The sequence below is a fragment of the Tachyglossus aculeatus genome, chromosome 1, assembly GCF_015852505.1.
Source record: "Tachyglossus aculeatus isolate mTacAcu1 chromosome 1, mTacAcu1.pri, whole genome shotgun sequence".
In the NCBI taxonomy this organism is placed as follows: Eukaryota; Metazoa; Chordata; class Mammalia; order Monotremata; family Tachyglossidae; genus Tachyglossus; species Tachyglossus aculeatus.
In genome coordinates this window covers 162,709,434-162,733,333 of record NC_052066.1, presented here as the reverse complement: position 1 = coordinate 162,733,333, position 23,900 = coordinate 162,709,434, and positions in this window count along the sequence as shown.

The window sequence follows — 23,900 nt, the reverse complement described above, 5'->3', positions numbered from 1 at the left end:
CTACAGTCTAGCAGTGCAGCTTGGTCTAGTGGATAGAACATGAGCTTGGGAATCAGAGGACTTGGGTTCTTATCCTGACTCCACCTCTTGCTTGCTGTGTGATCTTGGGCAGGTCACTTAATTTATCTGTGCCTGAGTCACCTCATTTGTAAAATGGGGATAAAATATCTTTACTTTCTCCCTCTTAAACTGTGACCCCATGTGAGATAGGGACTGTGTTTGATGTGCTTATATTGTAACAGTCCCAGCACTTAGTACAGTACTTTGCACATAGCACTTAACAAATGTTACAATTGTTATTGTCATTATTTTGTTGTGATTAATAATAACAATGATAATAATTTACAACTTCTTTTGTACTATAAGCACAGTAACAATGAAAATTATTGTATTTGTTAATCCATAACCCATAATGTCTTTTTATTTGTAAAAAAGATGAAGAAAATAAACAAGGACAAATCAGATACAAATTGAAGCCATATGCCCTAGTAGAAAGGGCACAGGCCTGAGAGTTAGAGGGCCTGGCTTCTAATCCCAGCCCTGCCACTTGCCTGCTTTGTGACTTTAGGAAATCATTTTCCTCATCCATAAAATGGACATTAAACCCTACTTCCTCCTCCTCAGACTGTGAGCCTTATATGGAACAGGGATTGTGTCCAATCTGACTATCTTATATCTCCCCCCACCCTTACTATAGTGCTTGTCCTGTAGCAAGCACTTTTAAAAAATACCATTTAAGTACTGTAAAAAAAATGTACCAAGCTCTGCAACTAAAGTTTATATGAAACAATTCATTCCTAATAAAGAGCATTTGAATCCCTTGAAAACATTTCCATTGCATTCCAAGTTTTTGACAAAGTGTCCTTGTGTGTTTGGGTGGGACTAATACAAGAAGGATAGTTGTTTGGGGAATTGTTGTCTTACAGGAAAGAGGAAATCTCAAAAGAAAGACATATTTCCAGTATTAACAAAACCAAAAGTAAAAGAAGCATCTGGTCTTTTGTACTCTGCAATTTTAAGCCACACTGCTGAAAATTTTATGTGTTGCTCATTTTCACCCATATGCATGGCATTTACGTGGAGTTCAGTTACTGGTAGTGAATTTCCCCTTTTTTTCCCATATGTGTCTGTCCTACTCCACATTTTAGATTGTGGAATCCCCTCTCATCCAGAGAGTGGATAAATCAATATCCCTGCACACCCAGTTCTCCTATAGCCCAGGGATTGTATTCTTTCAAAATGCCATGTGAATTGTTATTGTGATTTTACACACCGTATGACACTCCATGCATACACACAGACCATTTATTTGACACCACACCACGAAGTCTTGTATCCAAAGATGCTGGTGTTATAGATTGATTGTTCCCTAATATGATAGCCATGTTCTAACTAAAATTTGTATTGGAAATTAAGGTCACAGCCAAATTGGGCATATCTTTCTTTCCCCAGGACTTAGAAAAGGGCTTTGCTTCCTGCAAATTCTTAACAAATGTCAGTCAGTCAGTCAATCATATTTGTTGAGCACTTACTCTGTGCAGAGCATTGTACTAAACACTTGGGAGAGTACAATAGACTATAAGCCTATTGTTGGGTAGGGACCATCTCTATATGTTGCTGACTTGTACTTCCCAAGTGCTTAGTACAGTGCTCTGCACACAGTAAGCACTCAATAAATATGATTGAATGAATGAATGAATACAATATAACAATATGACAGACACATTCCCTGTCCAAAAAGAGCTTACAGATTAGAGGGAGAGACAGACATTGTAATTTTGTAAACAAAATTACAGATATGTACATTAAGTGATGTGGGGCTGGAAGGGAGCGGGGAAATAAAGGGATCAAATCAAATCAATGAAGAAGGGAGTGGGAGAAGAGAAGAGGAGGGCTTAGTTAGGGAAGGACTCTTGGAGATGGTGAATTCAGTAAACCAGCACATGAATAACACACTCCTATTTTGATATTGATCTAGGGGACAAGCTAGTCACTGTTCCTGAGAAAAAATGGTATCGCTTGGTTCTACTTAATACAATCTCAGAATATTCCTGCAAATGCAGAGGATGTAGCCAACAGAGGTATGCCTGCAAAGAGAAAGACAACAATTTTTTTTTGCATAACCGCAGGGAGGTATTCAGAGAGGGAGAAACATAGAAAAATGCTAGTTAATAACTCAATAAAGTGATTTTTTTAAAAAAAGATAAATCCGTAGCTTAAATGGTAGTGTCATATTTTTTCTCTTAGTTGGCTTACTCAAAATTTCCCCAGCCATCCCAAGCTCATTGGATTGGAAATGTGAATTTGTATCAGTGTCGGTAGAGATCTGAAGCAATATTGTCCCCGGGAATGAGAATTCTCTGCTGGTGATTAATAGAAAGAAAGATCAACATCTTGGGAAAAACAGAAAATACCAATGTTTGAAGGGTAAAAAGTTCACGCTCCTGGATAGTTCCAAGTTCCTGGTTCCTATTACATGTTTTATTATTGTAATTTTTGTGTGACTGTAGTCAGACCCCTTGTAACCTCAGCAGTTTGAATGCCTAAGAGAGGTTGCTAGCTGTAGTCAGACAGGAAACCCTACCCCCACACTCCTCCAGTACTCACCCAAAATACAACAATGCCTCGTAAAGATATCAGATAATAGATTAAAACAGTGACTTTAGAGTTCAAAAACAATTTACCTCAGAATGTGTGTTATTAAAAATAGATGCAACTTATTTAGGAAGAAATACCAAGAAAACATAGCCGGACACTAATATTACTATCTTCCAGGTTTGGCTTTCCCTGTTTGATCTACAGTGAAACATTGGCTATTTGCTCCCAAACCAAGGCAAATAAACCTTTTTTGTTTTTCAAGAAACAATGCTCCTTAGCAGTAACTAAATTCCATACTTATGCATCCTAAAAAATGCTACCATTCATCCATTCACTGTTATCTTTGTGGTGACATTTTCAGGCATTTGTTATTCTTTTCTCTAGTTTCTTTTAACTACTGCCTGAACATAGGAATCTCCAACTGTAATTAGGGATTAGCCACTGCTTTCCAACATCTAAATTTAGAAAGGTGAAATATTCAAAGTTTATTTGAAGAAAAATTCATGGTTATCAATTGACCAACCAAATGAAAGAGACGAATACTTTATAGAGAGTTTTTTTCAGAACTAATTGACAAGGGACTATTTCAGATGACATATTTTAAGATTAGCCTATTTTACAGGTGAATACCCATCATCTGCACATTTGTTTATATACATTGAGCTGGTCTCAGGATACTTCATGAGGCTCTAGATTAGAGATTCTGGAAATTAGTGATCTACTGTAAATAAGGGATTATTTAAGAAATCACACCTAGGTAAGGATAATTTTTTTACCCAGACAGAAGGCTCCTTTTCTGGTACATCTTAAAAAAATTCGATATCACAGATAAAATCCTTTTGGGGTTGTAATTGGAAAGGGTGGATTTTATCTCCAAACTTCTGGTATTCTCAATTGGGGCAAAAATTCCAAAAGTTTCTCTTGCTATATTTTCTACAAGCTGCTTCCATCTGGAACTTATGAATAAATAGGGACACTCAAAAATGAAAAATAACGAAGAAAAGAATCTATCTGAACATCATCTCAACTCAATGTGAATTCTAGGTGAAAATTCAAGGACTATTAGTTTATCCAAACATTTTCATAGAATTAGTCATACACAAAATCTCTTTAATAAATATTCACACAACCTCCTGAATTACAGTTTCTTTTCATAACACTACTGAGGAATTATAATCCATACCTCTGGGTGAGAAAAGACTCCAATGATTAGTGAGAAAGAAAGGAGCATAATTAGACAGATATGAATATTGTGGCAGGAAGCTGAGATTTATAGGAAAAGGTTAGCCATAAATGTGTTAGGAAGTAACATACCAGAGATAATATGAAATGATAATGCACTCATGCTTTCAGAGGCTTTTTAATGCAGTGGGTTTGAAAAAAATCGAACTGGATTAGACAAAACCTAGGTCCCGTTAATAAGACTGGAAATGGCAACATAATCTGCACGCAGGTCGCAAATGTGCCTTTAAGCATTGTGTACCTGTAAATATTCATTCATTCATTCATTCATTCATTCATATTTATTGAGTGCTTACTGTGTGCAGAGCACTGTACTAAGCGCTTGGTAAGTACAAGTTGGCAACATATAGAGACGGTCCCTACCCAACAACAGGCTCAGTCTAGAAGAATATTAATTACATTATTCTAGGGGAATATTAATTACATTATTTAAATAGAAAATGACTTCTAAAAATAATAATAATAAAGGTATAAGTAAATATAGAATGTTTTCAGTGACAATTTATCTTAATCGCAACAATATTAAAGCACAAACAAAAAAAAAGCAAATAATAAAACCCTTCCAGAAAAATTTTTTTGAGATCCAAGGAGTGTTTTAGCTTGATTTGAGGTTTAGAAAGACACAAATGGGTACAGTTAGTTTGATCAAGATGAAGCTAACTTGTGTGGAAAGAAATGCAAATCATCATCCTCATCATCAACAATATGCAAGTGCTTAATTTGTATAAATCTCTAATCAAGGTTCTTAAGAGCATACAATAAAAGTAGAAGGTATGATCCCTGCCCTCCAAGAGTTTTCAATCTAGTAGGGGAAACATGCAGACATAGGTAGTATATTCAAGGGAGATTAAAAGGGAAAGCATACATACAATGGGTAGCAATAAAAGTAAGCAGAGAGGTAATAAATGAATAAAAAAAGTGAAATAAACATAATTGCTTATGATACTTGATGATTTGATGAGGAAGATTGGAGTTATTGAGTCCATCAATGGCATTTATTGAGTGCTTATTGTGTGCAGAGCACTTGGGGTACTAAGCACTTGGGGAGTATAATACACTAGAGTTGGCAGACAGTTTCCCTGCCCACAGTGAGCTCACAGTCTAGAAGGGACTATTCTAGGAATCTTTCCTTGAGGAGGAAATCAATTTTAGGAGGACTTTGAAGGTAGGAAGGGAAGTTTAGTAGACTTAAGGGAGAGGAAATTCAATTCATGGAAAGAGGGTGCATTCTTGGAAAATGTGTCAAAAACGGGAAATGTGTGACTGATGTAAGACTCAAGATGAGAGTTTCCCTGTCCTCTTAGTGAGTGATTGCCTTGTTACTAAATTGGTGTTCTCGTTGAAATTATCCATTTATCTCTTCCCCTGTGTGACTCCCCATCCCTCACTTTTTCTGTGCTGAGCCATTGTGCTGTCTCATAAAAGACAGTTGCACCTTCTCTGATCAAAAGAACCACAATAGCCTCTTTAAATACCAGCTTCCCCGGGGGTATCTCCAGGTCCAAGACAACTTCATCATTTTTCATTCCTGAAGTAGGAACGAGCTTAGAGACTCATGCTAGGATATCCCCTAAATTGTCCCATGTAATATTTAATTAGCTGCCATCATCCCATGATTCCCAAGTTTTGCACCTCTGAAAAGCATCCAGCATCTTATTAGCCCATCCTGCTTCCCGAGCAAAAGATAGACAACACAAATTTCTCCAAAAGCAATAGATCCAAGACTCATGAGTTCCAGAAGCATAGGACAGACAAAGATACTGGTTATAAGCAGATGACTGGCTGCTCATTGAAGGTAAGGTGTCATCAATCATATTTATTGAGTGCTTACTATGTGCAGAGCACTGTACTAAGCGCTTGATGGGTATGTGCCCAACAACTCTGTTGTTTTGTACTTTCCTAAATGCTTAGTTAAGTGTTCTGAATATATATATATATATAATATAAATATATATATATATATATATATGATTGATTGATTTAAAAAACCATCAATATCAGTTGTGCAACATATTTTAAACCAAGTATCCCTTAGGTTCTCCTGGTCCATCACCCTTGTTGATCATTGTCTTCTCAGGGAATTTTGATTCTTCAAGCTCATTCTCTGGCTCCTTCCCTCAGGATTTCCAGTGAAAGACCAAGCTCTGTATGTGATGCCCATGAAGGCTTTTGCTGATTGTACTTAAATATTTGTGGAGTTAGTCTCTCCCTCCTGCTTTTCCCCAATCCTCCCTTACAATTGCATGTGGTCCAGTGGATGTCACAAGACAACTGATGGTTGCCTGTGCAAATTAGTTTTCTCTTTTGAGGGGGTTTCTGAGGAGGGAGCAGATTCCTGCTCTAATAATAATAATAATAATGGCATTTATTAAGTGCTTACTATGTGAAAAGCACTGTTCTAAGTGCTGGGAAGGTTACAAGGTGATCAGGTTGTCCCACGGGGGGCTCACAGTCTAAATCCCCATTTTGCAGGTGAGGTAACTGAGGCCCAGAGAAGTTAAGTGACTTGCCCAAAGTCACACAGCTGACAATTGGCGGAGCCGGGATTTGAACCCCTGATCTCTGATTCCAAAGCCCGTGCTCTTTCCCCTGAGCCACGCTGCGTCCCCCTGCTTCCCTTAGAAACTCGTCAGCATTTCTCCTTACCTGTAGTAATAGAGCAAGTTTAGCTGTAATCTCCATGGACTGTCATGGTCTCCTGAAGGCCAATGCTCATGTCTGAATCAATACTTTTACATCATGGTATAATGGATAAAGCACGTGCATGAGTGTCAGAAGGTCATGGGTTCTAATTGTGGCTCTGCCACTTGTCTGCTGTGTGACCTTGGACAAGTCACTTCACTTCTATGGGCCTCAGTTTCCTCATCTGTAAAATGGGGATTGAGACTGTGAGCCTCGCATGAGACAAGGACTGTGTCCAACTCGATTTGCTTGTATTCATCCCAGTGCTTAATATAGTGCCTGATACATAGTAAGCAATTAACACATACAACAATAATTACTACTACTAATAATAATTCCCTTGTACTCAGTTCAGTGTTTAGCACCATGAGAGTACTTAATGCCATATACAAAATAAAATGATTATCAGTGATGAAGCATAAAGGATGCTTTTATGGGGTTGAATCTCTTGCCCTTTGTTATATTTACCTGTTGTGATTGCAAAAGTAATGATTTTTTGTATAATTATTTGCATCCTCTGTGGTCTGGTGAGAAATAATAATCATCATCATCAATCATATTTATTGAGAGCTTACTGTGTGCAGAGCACTGTACTAAGCACTTGGAAAGTACAAGTTGGCAACATATAGAGACAGTCCCTACCCAATAATGGGCTCACAGTCTAAAAGCTTGATTAAAAGCTTTTAATCAAGTTAAAAGCTCAGAAAATCAAATTTAGAAAGGAATTTTCTCCTAAGGGACTCTCCCCCATGGGTGGGGGTGCTGGAGTGAAGTAGAAGCTGGAGACCCTCCATGCTGGAGTTGATCCTTCTTAGAGTAGGTGTGGGGACCCCCACACAATCCTCTTCCTCTTACCCATCTGGGAATTGTTCACAGTTGTGGAGGCCCAGCTGACAGGTGGGAATTTCTGCAGACCCAGTTGGAATCAATCAAATGATTAATAGTATTTATTGAATGATTACTATGTACAAATTCTGTTCTAAGTGCTTGGGAAAGTATAATAGAATTTTATTGGTAGACAGGTTCCCTGATCACCAGGAGTTTACAGTCTGGAGGGGGAGGAAGACAAATATTAAAATAATTTATGGATATATGTAATTGCTACAAAGCTGAGGGTGGGGTGACTATCAAGTGCTTATAAAGTACACATCCAAGTGTTAGAGGGACACCAAGAAGGCAGAGGGAGTAGGGGAAATGAGGGCCTTTTGAAGGAGATTATTTATGTTGATTCCTGTTTACTTGTATTGATGTCTCTCTCCACCCCCTTCTAGACTGTGAGCTCGTTGTGGTCAGGGATTGTCTCTCTTTTCTGCTGTATTGTACTTTCCCAAGCGCATAGTACAGTGTTCTGCACTTAGGAAGTGCTCAATGAATATGATTGAATGAATGAATGAATGAATGAATGAATGAATGAATGAGATTTGATTTTAGGAGGGCTTTGAAGAAAGAAGTGTATTGGTCTGTCATGTTTAAAGGGGAAAGGAGTTCCAGGCCTAAAGGAGGACATAGGCAAGGGGACAGCAGTGAGACAGACAAGACTGAGATACAGTGAGTAGATCAGCATTAAAGGAGTGAAGTGTGCAGGATGGGTTATAGTAGGAAAGGAGGTAAAGGAGGAGGGGGTGAATGCTGATCGAGTGCTCTACTTGGGCTCACCCTTGCATTTGGATTTTCTCCCTTTATTCACCCCTCCCTCAGCCCCTCAACATGTATGCATGTGTCCATAATTTATTTATATTAATGACTGTCTCCCCCTCTAGTCTGAAAGATCGCTGTGGGCAGGGAATGTGTCTACTAACTCTGTTGTACTTTCGCAAGCTCTTAGTATAGTGCTCTGCACACAGAAAGCATTCAATAAATACGATTGATTGATTGGCTTGCCAGGTGCCCAACGAGGCAGAGGAAAATCCTGGGTCCCTCTGTTCCAGTATGACACTGTCACTGTGAACTGTAGTGATGCTGATGATGCTGACCTTGGACTAGTCACTTCACTTCTCTGGGCCTCAGTTTCCTCATCTGTAAAATGGGGATTGAGGCTGTGAGCCTCGCATGAGACAAGGACTGTGTCCAACTCGATTTGCTTGTATTCATCCCAGTGCTTAATATAGTGCCTGATACATAGTAAGCAATTAACACATACAACAATAATTACTACTACTAATAATAATTCCCTTGTACTCAGTTCAGTGTTTAGCACCATGAGAGTACTTAATGCCATAAGTATTGCCATAAATGCCATAAATAAAATGATATTTTGGATGCTGATGATGTTGAGGATGAGGTGGATGGAGTGGGCTGCTCTGCATGATTTTCTGGTCTGCCCTTGTGGCTGGAACTGTCTTTCCCCGGACCTTTCTCTCTCCCTCCCCTGCTGCCCACTTTGTTCCCCATCTCCCAGCACCAACCCGCAGTCCTGAATTCCTTGCTCCTGACAAGAAACCCACCTTTAATATTTTAGACCTATGTTTCCACAGCTTCTCTCTGTTCTTTTGCTTTCCTATATTTTTTTTTAACCTTTTGCTTTTCTGTCCCCAAAGTCCCGTGCAATTCCCACACTGGACAGACCACTATGGCCAAGGAGTGATACCAGTGCAGAGTGGGGAAAGGGCCTCCCTCCCAACTTCGTTTGACTTTTTCTTAGTAAGTTGTTCATTCTGAAGTGAAATGAGGCTCATGTTTGAGGCCCCCTAGAGAAGCAGCATGGCTCAGTGGAAAGAGCATGGGCTTATGAGTCAGAGGTTTGAAGTCAGAGGTTCAAATCCCAGCTCTGCCACTTGTCAGCTGTGTGACTTTGGGCAAGTCACTTAACTTCTCTGGGCCTCAGTTACCTCATCTGTAAAATGGGGATTAAGACCGTGAGCCCCATGTGGGACAACCTGATCACCTTGTATCCTCCCCAGTGCTTAGAACAGTGCTTTGCACATAGTAAGCACTTAACAAATGCCATCATTATTATTGTTATTCTCTGACATTTCTTCTTTCTCTTTCAGATAGATTATAAACTCCTTGTTGGCAGAGATCATGTTTGCTTACTCTTTTATATCATACTTTTCCCAAGCATTTGGTATAGTGCTTACTGTATGCAGAGCATTCGATAAATACCTTTGATTGTTGATTGGAAACAGATGATGCTTAGAGTTCCCCAGTTCCCACTGGAAGAACATCCTGGACTCAACCTGTCAGGGAGTCAGCTGTGTGTACCATGCCCTTGGTGCCCCCATGTTGGAGAGGAGGAGGTGTTTGTCGTGGTTCTAGCCACTGTGTTTATAACTATGGGTACTCCAACTATCTTCCCTGTATCTGCTTCTGCTCCCAGGGGTCCACCCAACTTTTTGTATCAAAACCCACTCTTAGCTCAAGGCCCTGTAATATAGCCCCTGAAGCTCCTGCATACTTTAGACCTAATCCAGACCTTGGTATTCGAGTAGGAAAATGGGTCAGAAAGGAAGAGATAAAGAGAGAGATGAGGGCCAAAGAGGAGCATGTGGATGGGGCAGAGGAGCGAAACAGGAAGGGAGATGGAGGAAAGTCACACAGGTCCAGTAGGAGGGCTGGAGGGGAATATGGAGTGGGGGACAAGGAAATGGAGAGGTTGGAGGAAACAAAGAAGATGCAATGTAAAGAGAGGAATAAGAAGGGGCAAAGGAGGAATAAAGTTGTTGCTGCTTTCTGTCTCTTTCCTGAAAGCTATAAGGGCTAAGTTCCTCTCGATCTAGATGCTGAATGGTGAACTCTATTCATGGTTAAGTACACTAGGCAGCATTTCCTAATGGTTAGAGCATGGGCCTAGTAGTCAGGAGGAGTTGTGTGTCCTTGGGCAAGCTACTTAACTTCTATGTGTTTCAGTTACTTCACCTGTAAAATGGTGGTTAAGACTATGAGCTCCATAAAGGACATGAAATGTGTCCAACTTGATTAGCTTGTAATTACCCCAGTGCTTAGAACAGTGCCTGGAACATAGTAAGTTCTTAATAAATACCAATACAAAGAAAAAAACAGGATTTCAGGTCACAAGATGAAGCCTACAATGAAACTCAAATCTGCAACCAGATGCAGTCTGGAAGAGAGGTGATGTGTTTTGTTGACATAGATAGGATCTTTAAAGGGAAATATGTCTTCTGTTAGAAGAAGTGAAGAAGTGTCCATAGCCTCCTTTTGAAAACATACTGAGAAAGTCTGAGAATGGCATCCTATAAAAATAAAACATATGTAGAAGGGAATTCATGGACAAAATAGAGGGCATATGAGAGAACTAATTCAATAACAAAAATCAGGAACATCAGTGTAAATCCACCTTACTCTAACTGTATTGCTAACAGTGTCCATCTAATAATCATTACGATTTCACAAATTGAAAAGCAGTCCTTTGTGTATATTAGCTAGAATTAGCGATAAATTCCATTTCCTAAGAACCAGAGACCAAGAGTTTTAGGGCAAAACATATTTCTTACAAGATGGTGTATTATTTTATTAGTACTTGTACATGTTGTTACATAATAGATACATGTTTAGAATAGTCCACTTCCTAAAAATGCCCTGAATAGATTTTGAGCTTCCAAAGTACTCAATTAATTTGTTCAAGGCAGTACAGCTTTCAAATGCAGTTGAAATGTTGAGTGAAATAATCTAATCTAATGCCAATGAGACTTAAATGATAAGGTGGCGGGAATTCAATTCTATATTTGAACCCTAACTTTCAGTACAAGGTTGGGATGGAAGGTTTGCTTTTCCACCCTTGGCTTTCCCCATTTGGTTAATATTATTTATTTGCAAAATTTGGGGGGAGCCTTTGAAGGAAAGGTGCTAAGCTCAGAGTGTTTTTATTATTCATGCTGACATTTTCCAGATGGCTGGTCAAACAAATCTTTAGGAAATGACATCTCCAAAATCTGTAATGGGCTAAAACTCTAGGAAACACACATGTATCTTTCCTTCCTTATCGGGTCAGTATATAACACTCTGCAGTATACAATTGTGGCACTACAGGCCAAGAACATATTGGTCTGGGTGCTAAAAGTGTGACTGAATCTATGTCTTCAATTTTTCAACTGACAAGTCCTTGAGTTTTCGAGGTGTAATTGGTAGGAGGGGAAAACTCCAAGAGGGAAATTGAAATGCAGAGAAAGGCAGACATGAAGGAGGGAAAGGGGGAAATTGAGTTGGCCAGCATTGTGAGACATGTTTTCTTAGGAAAAATGTTATGTGGACCGTCACGGCTGATTGGATTTTTTATTTTAGTCCACTATTGAACCCCTGCTGTGTGTAAATTTTCTTCTGGCAAATGGGGCTGGCGTACAAGGCAGCTTGGCTCTATTTTATATTCATGAAAATAAACAATCTTTAGAACCAGTACTTCTCAGTTCAAACCAAACTCCCTAAGGAAGCCAATCAAGATCACTGTGATCAGCTCCCAAACCCATGAAATTAGAGTCAGTTCTTGGCAAAACAAAATTCCTGTAAGTTCTCACAGAACCTTTTAGACCAATGGACTGTAGGTCTGATCTGATTGCATTTCTCACCTATCACAATTCTTATCTCACATAAAGGCCATTTCCAGTTTTCTCACTGGCAACTCTAAGTGAATGTCTTTTAAGTTGAAGGGACCGTTTTTCCTTTCTCCAGTATCAAACTTGACCAAATGGAAAGTATAATCCTTTCTTGGGAATCTATGAATGCAGTAGCTTTCTCCAAGCCCCAAGCCCTCCGAGATTCATTCATTCATTCATTCAATCGTATTTATTGAGCACTTGCTGTGTGCAGAGTGCTATACTAAGCGCTTGGGAAGTACAAGTTGGCAACATATAGAGACGGTCCCTACCCAAACAACGGGCTCACAGTCTAGAAGGGGGAGACGGACAACAAAACAAAACAAAGCATATTAACAAAATAAAATAAATAGAATAGTAAATATTTACAAGTAAAATTGAGTAATAAATCTGTACAAACATATGTACAGGTGCTGTGGGGAGGGGAAAGAGGTAGGGTTGGGGGGGTGGGGAGGAGGAGAAGAAAAAGTGGGATCAGTCTGGGAAGGCCTCCTGGAGGAGGTGAGCTCTCAGTAGGGCTTTGAAGGGAGGAAGAGAGCTATCTTGGCGGATGTGCGGAGAGAGGGCATTGCAGGCCAGGGGGAGGACGTGGGCTGGGGTTCGATGGCGGGACAGGTGAGAATGAGGCACAGTGAGGAGGTTAGCAGCACAGGAGCAGAGGGTGGACCTCAGAGCCTACCCTGGGAACAGTGAGACAAAATGTTTCCTGAGTATCATTTAATTTGGTTACTTACCTTTTTTGGGGGGCTTTTTCCAAGGAGAAAAGACAGTGGCCCCATAAAGCCTATTTGGAGATTTTTAATGCTATCTATATGTGTCTATACCCAGTCACAGGCATGTTGCTTCCAATAGGTTACCTGTGGCCCTGGTTTTAAAACTTAGTGGGCTTAAATTTACTACAGTGCAGCAGCACATACACACAGAATGCTCAGTAGATACACCAGCTGACATAAGAAAAGTGTGCAACAGTTCTTCCTAAGTCCTGCTTCTTCCATTGTCTGTTGAAGAAGAGGGAATCCTGAGGGTCAGAGAACCTGTGAGCTCTGAAATGTATTTTCCCCGAAACACTTCCATTTCCTTCTTCATAAGGGGCTGGTTGTCTTTTGGCTCACTAATTATGAGGGGGGCCATACTGTGGTCCTCCTTTCCTGGACATCAAGAGAACAGGGAAGGGGATTGCCAGAGATCCAGAGACCCAGAGTTTCAGTGCAGAAATATTTCAAACCAAAATGTTTGATTATTTTATTAATACTTGTCCATGAGGCTACATGGGGATATTTGTTTAGAATATTCAACTTCCTAAAAATGTCCCGAATAGATTTTGAGAAGAAGCAGGGCCTAGTGGATAGAGCACCAGCCTGAGAGTCAGAAGGACCTGGATTCTAATACCAGCTCTGCCACTTGCTAGCTGTGTGTCCTTGGGTAAGGCACCTAACATCCATGTGCCTCAGTTTCCTCAGCTGTAAAATAGGGATTCAATACCTGTTCTCCTTCCTACCTACACTGTGAGCCCCATGTGGGAGAGGAACTATGACCCACTTGATTACCTGGTATCTATCTCAGTGCTTACAACAGTCCCTGGCATATTGTAAGCACTTAACAAGTATAAAATAATGATAATGATAATAATAAATACAATATTCTGCTTTCCCCCTTGCTTTCTGCTGTTGCTTATGAAAATGAAGATGAAGATGCAACACTGTTAGCTATTGGCTAAATTAAGGAACACAAATGCTGTGGCCTAAAATACCATTTATTTTCATTTATTTTCTTCAGAAGAAGGGGCATGCTCTGTTCCTTTCTTCACTTCCCACTTCAACTATTTCTTTAACCAAATGTTTTAAGCAAAAATAGGACCAATGGCCAGACTGCTTCCATCTCACTTTAACTGGGTGGAGAGAATAGGAAACCTTCTGTCACTAATTCTTTTCCATTCACCAGCAAAACCTCTTCACCCAATTAATTCACACCAGGTGCACTCCTGAATGCATCTGAGGAATGCAGGATACTCAACCTCTACTTCTACCTTGGCAAGCAAGCCTAGAGTCTGCCCCTGATTAACCTGCTTTGCTGGGCCTGCAAAAAGTTGGTAAGTGAATATTTTTTTTTTCCTGAAAACTGGAGGAGATCATAGGTGTTTCGGGGTAAATAATACCTGTCCTGACCAAGCAAAATCCAGAGTAATCTGTGCATTAACAGAACTATCCTTTATGTGAACCAATTTATCAAGATAGACAAGTGGCAGTGGTTCACACAAATCAGTAAGCATTACAGTGCTGGACTAGCCTTTTGTGAAAGTGTTCTTTAATAACGTATTGGGAGGATTTTATTTTTTTTTTCTTAAAAAGTGGTTCAAATGTTTCCAGAATAAAAAGTCAAGATGCAGAAAGATTAAAGTAGGAGGGAAAATACAGATATGAATTGGGGCAAATGTCATGGTCTGCCCTTTGCATAGGCAAGTTCATTCACTTTGGAAATTATTCATGGCTACCTCAAAGAACAAATTATGGCCCACAATGTTTCATTAATGGAAAAAGCAAAACAATCAAGAAAAGTATGTCTCTGTGCAACAAATCCTCAAATACTAAATCTCTAAAGGTCAATAAATAAATTATCTACTGCTGAATTGTTGATGGCTCCCACATCCACAAAACTCACCCTTGTCCCTACCTTCTAACCTTAATCTTAGTCCCCATCTTATCTCCGGCCCTAATTTTAACTCTCTTCACCCATTTGGCTTTGAACCACAGTCTTAAACACCAAGGCTAATTCAAATAAGGGGGGCTTTTTTGTTGTTTTTGAGGATTGCAATTGTCATTAAGTAGATTTCATCCTTCATAAATATTGATGATTGAACTTTAGGTGTTAATTGTTTTGTTGCTACCTCTGTTCAGGTAGAGGTTTCATTGATGTCCTGGGAGGTTCAGTTCATTGGTATTGTTAGTGTCCTAGGAGTTGGAAGAAACACTGGAGGGTTAGTGCAGAGTAATGATGTACAGTCCTTTTTAAAATGACTTTCATACAGGCTGTTGAGAAAACTTCTACAGGTGTTGTGGTTTATTTCCACAAGCTTTTCCTCAAAATTGGATTTAGTGGAAATTCTTAAATTGGATCCATCCTACACCAAGCACACAGTCTCATTATTTTATATCTATCCTAGTGCTTAGCACCATAATAAGTGCTTAATCAATCATTATTGAGTGCTTTCTGGATGGAGAGCACTGTACTTAACCTTGAGAGAATACAATACAGTGGAGTTGGTAGAAATGTTCTCTGCCCACAATTATTAATAAATCAATCAGTGGTGTTGATTGAGTGCTTACTGTGCACATAACATTGTTCTAAGTGCTTCAGAGTGTGAAATACACTTGTTTCCCTCAAAGGGCTTTCAGTAAACACCATTATGCAAATGGGCAGTGTCTATGTTGTTCTGTTGCCAAACGTTAAAGCTCCAAAGTCCCAATTGTAAGGGGGTTTTTTTGTTTTGTTTTGTTTTTTAATGGTATTTAAGTGCTTACTATATGTGTCAAACACTACTTAAAGTGCTGGGGTAGATACAAATTAATTAGTTTGGACACAGTCCTGTCCTGCATGAAGCTCACTGACTAAGTTAAGTAACTTCCCCAAGGTCACAAAGCAAGCATTTGTCAGAGCCAGGACTAGAACCCAGGTTCTCTGGCTCCCAGGCCTGTGCTCTTTCCATTAGGCCCCACTGCTTCTCTCTGCCACTTTTGCAACTTGAATATTCATTCATTCATTCAATTGTATCTGTTGAGTGCTTACTGTATGCAGAGCACTATACTAAGCGCTTGGAAAGTACAATTCGGCAACAGATAGAGACAATCCCTACCCAACAATGGGCTCACAGTCTTGGGATTGGGACTCAAGAAACAGTTTTGTACATCAGTCTCTACAGGAAAATAGGGGGCCCTTCTGTAGCAAGCTGGAAATTGAGTAAAGTGACTCCTTCAAAAATGTGTATATTTTTATTCTTGAGACAAATCTAATTTGGCTAGAGAGTTTGGCTGGAATTTGCTCCCTTGAAAATTTTAAGTTCTTTTAAGGACCTGAATCCTTTTTCAATACAGTTTAAATGAGCTTGAAGAATGTGCCAGCTTTAGCTGAAACAGACCCCCTAAATCTTTAAGGTTAGTTTTCTTCTAGGTGGGAGGCAGTGTGGAGCAATGAGAGAGGTTAGCTGCTTACATACCTATTAATTTTAATAGGACCACTACAGCCTCACACCCTGCACAACATTGAAAAAAACAGAACTGTGGGGCAAATGTAGTTTTCCATGGTCCCCAGCACATTCTACTCTATTGAAATATTCAGTTAAATACATTATATTCTTTCTGACTTCAAACCCCAGCGTTTCAAGAACATCTATTAATTAGTAGTTTTTTTTTAAGAAAAGCATTTTAGAAAGCATTTACCTGGAAGGTGGAAACCATATGGAATTGATTATCACAGAAGGTTCAGTTGGTGGTAAGGCAAGAAGGATTTGGATGAATTTAGGTTTGAGCAGTTCATAATGGGTTACTAGAAGGCAGGTTATGGATGTTGGATACTTCATCCATAAACATGAACATGGGTGTTAAGGAGGGCAGTCATATATCATGTTGATACTGTGTGGGACAGAAAACTGGGTGCTGGATATACCATTAGCCTGATCTGGTAATGGCAATGCTATCATTTCATCCAACATCATTATTATTATTATTTATGTGCTGTCAAATCATTTCTGATTCACAGCGACTCCATACATATACTTTCTCCAGAACATCCTGTCCACTGCCATAATCTTCAGCCTTTCTAACGGTTCTTCCCTTATCGTCGTTATGGTCTCCATCCATCTAGAGTCTGCCTCTTCCATGTTTCCCCTGGACTTTCCCTAGCATTAGCGTCTTCTCCAGAGAATTAGCCCTCATGATTATGTGTCTAAAATACGCTAATCAAAGTTGAGTTATTTGGCCTTCCAAAGACAACTTTGGTTTAATTTGCTCTAAAATCCATTTTTTTGAATTCTGGGCAGCCCATGGTAATCGCTAAAGTCTTCTCCAAAACCACACTTCAAAGGAATCGATGTTCTTTCTATCCTGTTTTTTCCCTGTCCAGCTTTCGGATCCATACACTGTCACTGGAAACACCATAGAATTGACAATTTGTATTTTTGTGGAAATTGTTACATTAGAACAGTTCATGACTTTTTTGTTAGGCTCTTTATAGCGAGTCTTCCTAACACTAATCTCTGGTGTATTTCTTGGCTACTAGTTCTTTTATTATTGATTATAGATCCCAGGAGGGTAAAATTGTCAACTATTTCAAACTTCTCTCCATCCACAAAAAAATGTGTTAACACTTCCAGTTGACATGATCTTTGTCTTCTTGACATTTAAATGTAGGGCCATCTTTTTGCTCTGTTCCTTAACTTTTAATGACAAGCCCTTCAGATCTTTGGCACTTTCTGCTAGTAGGGTTGCATCATCAGCATAAGGAAGGTTGTTTATATTCCTTCCTCCAATCTTTACTCCCTGTTTGTCTTCACCCAATTCCTCTTCTCTCATTAGGTATTCGGTGTAAGGGATGAACAGATAAGGCAATAATATACATCCTTGTCTCACATCCTTATAAAAGGGAAACTAATAATAATAATGATGGCATTTATTAAGAGCTTACTTATTATGTACAAAGTACTGCTCTAAGCTCTGGGTAGGTTACAGGGTTATCAAGTTGTCCCACGGGAGGCTCACAGTCTTCATCCCCATTTTACAGATGAGGTAACTGAGGCACAGAGAAGTTAAGTGACTTGCCCAAAGTCACACAGCTGACAATTGACAGAGCCGGGATTTGAACCCAAGACCTCTGACTCCAAAGCCGTGCTCTTTCCACTGAGCCACTCTGCTTTTCAATGTTCTGTTCAATAATCTGTTTCTCCATATTCTGTTCTTACTATAGCCTCCTGTTTGTCACACAGGTTCCATATTAATGCAATTAAATGGTCCGGCATGCCCATTTTCCTTACTGTGCTCCAGAGTTTCTTGTGATCCACGCACAGACCTTTCTGTAATCCATAAAGCACATGCTGACTTCCTTTTGATATTCTCTTGTCCTTTCAATTATACAATGGACATCAGCAATAATATCTCATGTCCCTCATCCTTTCCGGAATCCTGCTTGATCATCAGGCAACTTGTATTCCATGTAGGTCTCCAGACATATTTATTGATAATTTACTATGTACAGAGCATTGTACTAAGCACTTCAAATAGCACAATATAACAGAGTTGGTAGATACATTTCCTGTCCACATTGAACTTAGTCTAAGGTTGCTATTGCATCCTTATGTAGTATAACAATATGAATAAATAATTGCTACTTATTGAGCACATACTGTTTGTATAGCACTGTACCTAGCTCTTCTGAGAGTGTGATGGATTTGGTAGACATGTTCCCTGCCCTCAAGGAGTTTATGATCTAGTGGGAGCTTACAATTACAGTAAAATTTATTTCACTGGTTTCTAAGGACCCAGAACCTGACACAGTAATAGCGTGATTTCTGTTTCTATCCTCATATGTTCATCATTCCTTGAGGTCCAAAGGTCTACTTTCTTTGACAAAATAGTTCAGAGTGGGAAATATTACTGAAAATCACAGAATTTCAGAATCCTACTAGCTAAAAGGAGAAACATTCCACTGTGGTCATTCCAGTGGTATGTTGCCAACTTGTACTTCCCAAGCGCTTAGTACAGTGCTCTGCACAAAGTAAGCGCTCAATAAATACGATTGATGATTGATGATTCCAGGGAAATCATCATTGTCATCATCATAATGTTTTAATAACATTCTATGTGTCAAGCACTGGGTTCTACCTGGGGCTCAGAGTTTAAGTAGAAGGGAGCACAGGTATTGAATCCCCATTCTCCAGATGTGGGAACTGAGGCACAGAGAAGTGAAGTAACTTTCCTAAGGTCACACAGCAGGTAAGTGGCCGAGTCAGGATTAGAACCCAGGTCCTCTTTCCACTAGGCTATTGCTGCTTCCAGATGAATATTAATTGTGTAGACTAAGAGCATCAGCAACATGGATGTGAAGGGGGCATCATTTTGGAGCCATTTTTTTTGTCCCTACAGATTTTGGGCTGGGAGGGCAGCCCTAGCTGCCCCTACCACCCCTTTACAGCTAGATGAAGATGAAACAGAAATGGAACTCCAGGATGGAAGCAGTATTTCCCATCTCTTCTAAGCCAATGCCTGTACGCAACATGCTCACTTCAGATTTCAGAACTATACAGGCGTCCTGATTCACCTTGTTGATACCTGAGATCAGGAATGAGAATCCTCTAAATCAATCTGATTCTGAAGCCCAGAAGGGGCCCAGGGTCTATGGACAGTGGGTCCCGAGGATGAGAGACATCTGAAACTGGCATTCTAGCAATAAAAGGGAACTTTCAACCCACTCCTCCCCATGCCTCATCCTGAAATGGACTGCCCTAATTACTTTTCCTGTTTGTTCCTAAACCCTTGTTTGTGCCTGCATTTCCCACCTCCGATCCTAATGGATGTCTGTAGTTCCTGTTCTCTAACCCCATATATGTCTGCACTTTCTGTTCCCTGGTCCCATGTATACCTGCACTTCCTGCTTCCTAAACCCTTGGGTTTCTCTGCTTCCCCTTACTGACCCATATGTCTATGCCTCTTATTTTTGTCTCACTCCCAAGCCCAAGTTTGTCCTCACTCTTAAAGTTAAGCATAGGTCCCCTGTTCTGATCCATTCAGCAGGCCAACTCAGCATGAGACCAACTATTAAAAAAAATATGGAGTTTGATTATCAGCACCTCTTAGACTCTTCTAGTTATGCTTCTTTTTACTCTTTCCAAAGCAAATTTCATTATTGCTCCCAGCAATTATCCTTAAGCACCTAAATCAGACCCTGGCCCGAACATACCCATATAACTGTTGCATTTCTTCTGCAATCCATCTGCCCCAGAGGAGGGTTTTAGTCATGCCTTTCTCTTTGGATCCGCAATGAGTTATTTATAAAATGAAGACCCATTTTATGATGTATTTGAATTACAAGGTCATCCAGTTTGCTCAGAGTGCTATTTGTTATTGACATGTTTAGGCTCCATGTATAAATAACTGAGATTTATAATCGAATGTTTTAGAAAAAGTCAAACCATCATGAAGGATTGAATGAAACACTGATTGTAGGTACACATTTGCTATCCGATGTCCTCTACTTTGTTCCAGATAATTAAAGCCACTTCATTGGGCATATTTTACAGGTGCAGGATGCTGCTTTATTGTCCAAACATATTGTTATCCATCTCTCTCATTTTCTTGTTCTCTTTCTGTTTCTCCTTTCCCATCTTTTTTTCTATCATTAAAAAAAAATGTTATAACATTTCCATATTTATAGAGAAGCAGTGTGTTCACATGGATAGAGCACAGGCCTGAAATTCAGGAGCGCCTTGATTCTAATGTCAGCTCTGCCACTTCTCTGCTGTGTGGCCTTGAGCAAGTCAACTTAACTTTTGTATGCTTTGGTTACCTTATCTGTAAAATGGGGAATAAGACTGTGAGCCCCATGTGGGACATGGACTGTGCCCAACCTGATTAACTTTTATCCATCCCAGTGCTTAGTACAGTGCTTGGCACATAGTATGCACTTAACAAATCACCTAAAAGAAGAAGGGCCATTGACTTTTTTTGAGCAGTTGAGTACATCTGAAAAGCTCAATTGTTCATTCTCCATAGTCAATTTGGGCAATGTGTTTGTAAAGATCTTTAAAACCTTTTTAAAAGAAATGATTTTAAACATCCCTTTCAAGTGATAGTTTCTGTATGAAGCCAAGATGCAAGGCAACTATAATTTGTATTGCATGTGAATGGAGGCATTACAGATTATTTTCTTAGACTTTAGATTCAGTTCTTGCATGATAAAAAAAAGTTTTAGTTAAAATAATGTAGTCAGTATCCCATTAGGAGCTGAATTTTCTCTATGTTTTGTTTATATTTTTGTAAAAGATAATTTAAGAATCAGGTATTTTCAGGTTGTAAACTCCTTGAGGATAGCGGTTCTGTCATTTTGGACTCTCCCAAGTACTTGATATGGTGCTCTGCCCATAGCAGAACCTCAATAAATAGTACCCTTGGTGGATGACAGGCAAGTATAAACTACTTTTGGGCAGAGAACGTGTCTACCAACTCATGTGGTACACTCCTCTGAGCACCAAGTACAGTGCTCTGAACTCAGTAAACACTCAATAAATACTATTGATTGATTTGTTCTTTTCCTCTGGAATTTTCCAGGTCAGCTTAGCTATCTTCTTGCATTAATCTTAATTGGAGTTCAGCACAGTCAAAATTCTTGAATAATTTGCTGGAAAGTAGACATTGATTTAAAATACTGTCTCCATTTGTTTTGTGTGCACTTTGTTGGTGCTGTGGTCATTTTTATGCTAGTCATATTCAGAAGTAATAACAATATTTAGTCGAATAAATTGACTAAACAAATTTGATTCAGCACACAAAATTGTGAAAATAATAATTTCCAAAAGAGAGCTTTTGTCTCCTAGGAATGCGTTTCCAAAAGAAGGTAAATGTTCATAGTGTTGCAGACAAATATTGCATTTGATCTGTTTACACAGCTAACCATTGTCTAATTGATTTCTCCCAGTATTTTCAGTGCAAAATTAATTACATATCCTTTTAATAGGATCATTGGAAGTGTAGGTGCAGTTTCAATATAATCTGATATGTAAAATCTGCTATTTTCTCCTAGCCCCTGTGTAGTTAAAATACTGACAAGTAAAATCATTTTGCAACATGTTGGAAATATTAGAGATGTATTGCCATTAGACTTTCATGACCCGTGGATTCCTGGTATGACTGTGTCTCTGAGTTTCATCAAGGCCCCTTCCAGGCCAGGCTGTATAACCCATAAAACAAAACTCCCTTAAATCATTAAATTCCAGACTGAGATAGCTCATGGGTCATTCTGCCCCATTATGAAAGATCAAATGAGTACTCGATCTATTTACAGACACCTGGAGGTCCTACAGAGGTAAGGCATTAGATTTCCCTGGGGGAATTTGTAAAGTCTGGACTTTAAGTAGGATTAATAGTGATAGGAGATTGTATTTTGTCAATAAGAAATTGTTTAAGCCTTAAGGTTCAGTATTTCAAATGAAATTGTCTTGAATTTGATAGTGTTCTTTTTTGGAGTTCAGTGTCTTCTGGGTTATGAAAAACGATACACAGAATGGCTGCATCTTAGGTTTGATTGGACTGATTTCAAAGTTTAAGTTCATTCATTGTCGTATTTATTGAGCGCTTACTGTGTGCTAAGTGCTTGGAAAGTATCATTAGGTAACAGTGTGAAATCTAAAACACTGTAAAGCTTACGATTTCTGGTTAAGGCTCAGTTAACGTAACTGACAGTTTATAGTACATTTGAGTTTTGGGAGATGGTGCTGCCAACAATGAGGGTGTATCAGTGGCTTTGAGTGTTACACTGAGACTCTCTTGAGCACTTGTCTATGGTGTCTCTGAAAATAAAGTAGTGTAGCTTTCTGGCCCCATGCCATTTTGGATGAGCATTACTCAGGCACAAACAGTTTAGAAGGAAAAGGTATGAGTTACCACTAGCAGGCATGCATATGAGGTTTATTAAAAGTGTGTAATGGTTTGCACTGTCATCCATATTCTCTCACCTAGACTCCTTGTGCCCACTAACAGTATTTGTTTAGCCTTAACCAAATGATTTTGGTAAGCAAATCAATTCAGACACAGACATCATTCGATGTTAATATTCGCAATCTAAAATCTCTCATTTTGTTTCCCTCAATTCAAAAATTGACCAAACTGTATCACATCAAGTCATGGAAATTAGAAAAAGCAGTGGGAGCCATCCATGTGTCACTGAGCTATTTGCTATTAGAGACACACTGACAACAGTTGCTCAGCATTATATTTTCAACTTGCATCTTATTATGTTGGCTCTGGTCATCAATGAGAAAAAAGGCAATAAGTGGTTTCTGACAGAAGCCCATCCACTAAGGAAACTGCTGAATCTTCTTTTTTTATACTTAGACTCGTTTACTTTTCTGGATTTTAAAAAAAACTTAAAATGACAATAGGTGAACAAAGTCCTTTGTGACAGCGAATTCATTGTGACTTCTTTAGTTTCAGGCAAGGGTAATGAACATGAATGGAAATGAAACAGAGATTGCAGGGGAAGTTATACATGATCTTCGACCCTTAAAAATGGGCTGAGTTTTGTTTAATTTGAGGCTGAGTTTTCTGATTGGCTTTTATTTTGTCTTAACAGGTTGCCCATTTTTCCCCCTTATTAAATCCCTGCCATATGACTAACAGCTGTGTTATTTCTTAAACAAATGAATTTTCACTAGAAACATCAGCATCAGCATTTTAAAACAAACAATTCAATTAAAAGTTTGACTGACTGAGAAAACATCTGTGGATTTTAGGAGCAGATGTTTTTCCAAAGCAAACCAATCTCCACCTTTTATATCTGTCAGTAACAATTGGCTACGTGTGCTGATTACCTACTGTTTATCAACAAAAGGAAAGTGTTATGATTACTGATACTTTTCATTCAGACCCATGCACTTAAGACGTCATGGTGAGTAATTAGAACAAACTATAGTTTAAAGTCTATAAATGTCTATTACAGATTATACCATACTGTTGCCAGATATTTCAGAAATAGGTTTGAATGAATGAGGGTTCCTTTTCCTCTCACCCTAGATTTTGGTTTAAATTTAATTTCAAACTGCCCTTTTAAAGCAGACAGTCTCAGTTATTTCCA